At 41.7% G+C, this 4,953-nt stretch overlaps 1 protein-coding gene across 1 annotated transcript in view; it reads right to left on the bottom strand.

Moving 5' to 3' along the window:
• The window catches only part of bcas3 (BCAS3 microtubule associated cell migration factor), a 640,166-nt gene that overhangs the window by 428,970 nt on the left and 206,243 nt on the right, over nt 1–4,953 (bottom strand). The window lies entirely within an intron of this gene.

The raw sequence follows: 4,953 nt of genomic DNA, 5'->3' as shown, positions 1-4,953 counted from the left end.
CCACACACACACACACTTCCTATCCAAGTCTGTGAACAGCAATATTACCTCCCAAGCTACCTGGCCCATCTCGGGCTTCTCCTTGAGCCACTGGGCCAAGCTGGGCTTCTCCACTATCCACCGGACCCAGCTACCTGACACAGCCTAGGCCTGTCCATCAGCCTCTGGGCCATTTGTACTTCTCTTTTAGCCACCAGGCCCAAGTATTTGGCCTAGCCCAGGCTTCTCCATCAGATGCTGGATCCAGCTGAGTTTCTCCATCAGCCATTAGACCAGGCTACCTGGCATAGCCCAGGCTCCTTACCTGTCACTAGGACAAGTCATTAGGCTTTGTCTCAGGGACATAACCAGGCCCCAAGACCCAGCACCAAGCCAAGACTCTTCTGTCAGCCATCAAGCATTGACTTGGATGGCTGCGAACATTTTGAGTTTTAATGATCAGAAGACTGAGGTCATTGTGTTTAACCCTAGCTCTGCCACTGTCACTGATCCTGCAAACCTGGACTCCCTTCAGCCTTGTCTAAAACAGTCTGTTACCAATCTCGGGGTAGTTTTAGACTCGGACTTTAAGTTTAATAAGCAGATAAATTCTGTTCTTCAAAAAAGCTTCTTTCAGCTAAGGCAGATAGCTAAGTTCAAGTCCGTCCTGTCCAGATCCAACCTTGAAAAATTAGTCCATGCATTTATTACAACCCGGCTGGACTACTGTAACTCGCTTTATGCTGGGGTCAGTCAGGTCTCTCTCTCACGTCTCCAGCTTGTCCAAAATGCTGCAGCTCGGCTACTAACAGGAACTCACAGGTTTTAGCACATTACTCCAGTTCTGTCCTCCCTTCACTGGCTTCCTGTGCGTGTCAGAGTTGATTTTAAGATTCTTCTGCTGACATTTAAGTGTGTTAATGGCCTTGCACCCTCATACCTCTCCGACCTCCTTCATCCTTATACTCCTTCTCAGGCCTTGAGATCATCAAACCAGCTGCTTTTGGCCGTACCAAAAACCAGCTGAAGCTCAGAGGAGATCGGGCGTTTTCAGTCGTGGGCCCTAAACTCTGGAATAATCTGCCCATCAACATTCGACAGGCCACCTCAGTCTCTATTTTTAAATCTCTCCTCAAAACACATCTGTACTCACTGACACATCTGTACTCACTGACACATCTGTACTCACTGACACATCTGTACTCATTGGCATTTAACACAGTGTGATCTCATTTGGTATTTCGTTGTTGATGATTGTGTTCATCCATTTTGCTTTTACTCCCTGACATTTAACACAGGGTGATTTGATTTAGTATTTCATTGTTTCTCATTATATTTCATGTTTTTTATGCTTTTATTCATGTTGCTGTAATATGTTGTTATTAATATTTGATGCTGTGGTCTTTTTTGGTAAGCACTTTGATAACAGTTACTGTTTTAAATGTGTTGCAATCGGAAGCTAACTCCAGCTTCATGTTTAATGTATTATTATTGTTAATATTATTTCACAATTTTAAGATGCAATGTTGTATGTATATTAAATACAATAATGTTTATTACAGTTGTCTTCAACGTCAAATGCTGAAATACAAACTGTTCTCAGCACATCAGATGCAGCAGTACAGTGGTCAGAGGATGTAATTTATCCAATAAAAATGGACCACAGCCAGGTCACTGGAAAATCAAGATGATTAACCCGTTCTTCATTGCCCCTTGTGAGTTCTACATTGACATAAATTTCAACGAGTTCCAGTTCAAACTGAAAAAGAGTAACGTTACTCATAGCTGTTTTGGGTGGACGGAGCTAGCACTACAGGACCTAGCATACATCATTTACCTAGAATGCATTGCAGCGTAAACATGGCAACGTCTGTGTGACAATATATTATTTAAATTTATAAAAACTAAACAGCCTACAATATAATTACTGTATTGTTTTTACATCTCATATAAATATTTCTCAAACTCTATTGTTAAAACTAATTATGGATCCCTTTAACAAACAGATTGCAGCCAGTGAGGATCCACAACTTCTCAACCATAACCCTCAACACTGGCTCCACTCAGGGATGTGTGCTGAGCCCCCTCCTGTTTACTCTGCTCACGTATGATTGTGCAGCTACCTATCAAGGCAGTCACATTGTAAAGTTTGCAGATGACAAATCGATGGTGGGATGCATCACAATGAGTCCAGCTACAGGCAGGAGGTGGAACACCTGGAGAGCTGGTGCAAAAATAATAACCTTGAAAACAATATGAAGAAGACAAAGGGGATGATTGTGGACTTCAGAAGGAACAAAAACACCAACCCAGCCCGACTCCCCGAACATAAGAGGATCTGCAGTGGAAGTGGTCTCCAGCTACAAGTACTTGGGTGTGCACCTGAACAACAACCTCAGCTGGAGCAACAACACCACCAGCCTGATCAAGAAAGCTCATCAGAGACTCTACTTCCTCAGACGGCTGAGGCGAGCTGGTCTGGAAGCTCAGTCCTCACCTCCTTCTACAGGTGTGCAGTGGAGAGCATCCTGTGCTCCAGCATCAACGTGTGGCATGGAGGCTGCACAGCTGCAGAAAGAAAAGCTTTGCAGAGAGTGGTGAAGGCTGCACAGAAGATGTTGGAGTCAGTCTCCACCGTCACAGACATCTACACCTCCAGATGCAGGAAGAGGGCCACCTGCATCATGAAGGACCACACTCACCCAGCACACACACTTTTTGCCCCGCTCCACTCAGGAAGGAGGTTGAGGAGCATTAAGTGTAGAACCACTAGACTGAGGAACAGCTTCTACCCTGAGGCTGTTAGACTCATGAATCTCTAACCAGAATAATCACTGTGAAAAAATCACATCATGTTGCTGCTGATCTGTTTCAATGTTGCTGCTGATCTGTTTCAATGTTGCTGCTGATCTGTTTCATGTTGCTGCTGATCTGTTTCAATGTTGCTGCTGATCTGTTTCATGTTGCTGCTGATCTGTTTCATGTTGTTGCTGATCTGTTCCATGTTGTTGCTGATCTGTTTCATGTTGCTGCTGATCTGTTTCATGTTGCTGATCTGTTTCATGTTGTTGCTGATCTGTTCCATGTTGTTGCTGATCTGTTTCATGTTGCTGCTGATCTGTTTCATGTTGCTGCTGATCTGTTCCATGTTGTTGCTGATCTGTTTCATGTTGCTGCTGATTTGTTTCATGTTGCTGCTGATCTGTTTCATGTTGTTGCTGATCTGTTTCATGTTGCTGCTGATCTGTTTCACATTGCTGTTGATCTGTTTCATGTTGATGTGTTCATTCGTGCTCATCTGCTCACACAGACTCATGTTCATGCTGCTGTTCGACGTCATGTTTTTATGTTATGAGTGCTTAGTGTATATTTAGTTGATGTTTTTCTTAGTTCATATCTTAGATGTTATCACTGTTTTTCTTTTACATTTTATTGTTGGATGTAACTGGGACCCTGTGAACACAATGTTGTTCCACCACACGTACCACATGTGGTGGAACAACAATAAAGAAACTCTGACTCACTTTGTACGTATCATTTATGATTGTCCACTGTTGTCATCACTTTGTTGAATAGGGTCTGTCTTGTAAATGAGCCCCTGAGGCTCAGTGGGATTAACTTGCAGAAATAAAGGTTGAATGAATGAATGCACGGAGAGAACGTGTAAATTCCACCTAGAAAAGTTCCCCAGCCAGGATTCGATCAGGCAACTTTCTCGCTGAGAAGCAACAGCTCTACCATCTGTGCCACCATGCCGCCAATAATAAAATCTTAATAATGATCTCTTTTTGTAAAATGTTATGACATTTATTGATGAATATTATTCAAGCAATGATAAAGAAAACAACTCTGCAATGAGACTTGTTAAAATCATGTTAATACAAATCTAAATTTTAAAGAAAAATCATGTTTTTGCTAAATATTTTCATCATATTTAAACATCAGCTTTCCAAACATGCCACAAATATCTATAACACGTGGGGACAGGATTAGAATAGATTTTACTCCTAAAAAGCAGAGGTTTACCTTCAATTGTAAAACTAAATATTGGTCTTTACAAAAAAAAAAACGTTTTGAGCCTGAGGAATTCACCACAAACCACAATTATTTATTGTACATTATATTTGAGTAGGAACAGAAAAACAAAGTCATAGGCAATCACAATAAAATCCCAGGGCAACTAAAACCACATCTACAGGTATAATAAGTATTTGCTCATACATCCAGTTTCTTGTAGCTCTTATTCTGATGATCCGACCCTTTAGTGACCTTAAGACACCATGCAGAGGGAGGAGAGACAGAGCTAAATTATATGGATAAGAAGTGTGTGTGTTTTCTGATGGAAGAGAGAAGAACAAAGCCAGCGTTGTGTTACTTATTAAACAAAATCACAACTCCTCCATTTCTTCCCTCCTCCTGCTTTCTTTGTCCGTCTCCATCTCTCTCTCTCTTTCTTAGCTTTATGACCCCTGGGGCCAATAGCTGTTCACTGATTAATTATTGATGTTCTGAAGCATTTGGTGGACAGGCTGGATCTAGTTTCCAGTGTGTGTGTGTGTGTGTGTGTGTGTGTGTGTGTGTGTGTTTGGAGGAGGGATGGTGTAAATTCAAAGGCCAGCTCTTCAGCCTAGCACTGTTGCAGGAAGTTAGTGATCATCCAAATGGATCAGGCTAAGACGCAACTGTCCATGTGTCACTGTCTGCGTCAGGAAACTGCCTGAAAACAAAAAGTATTATTACAAGTTCTTTTGTTCCCAAAGGCAGTTGAATAGTGTACAAGTATGAGACAACTAGTACTGTTTTGTTTTTTACGTTGACTAGAAAACGTCACAGAAACTTTAGACTTCTAAGGAAAACTTGTACAATAACTAGATTTTATTTATTGTTCTTTCATTTTAGTGAGTGTCAGTGTACACACACACACACACACACACACACACACACACACACACACACACACACACACACACACAC

The sequence above is a fragment of the Nematolebias whitei genome, chromosome 6, assembly GCF_014905685.2.
Source record: "Nematolebias whitei isolate Nwh7 chromosome 6, NemWhi1, whole genome shotgun sequence".
Classification (NCBI taxonomy): Eukaryota; Metazoa; Chordata; class Actinopteri; order Cyprinodontiformes; family Rivulidae; genus Nematolebias; species Nematolebias whitei.
The sequence above is the reverse complement of the archived record's forward strand: the minus strand, read 5'-3'. Positions and strand labels throughout refer to the sequence as shown.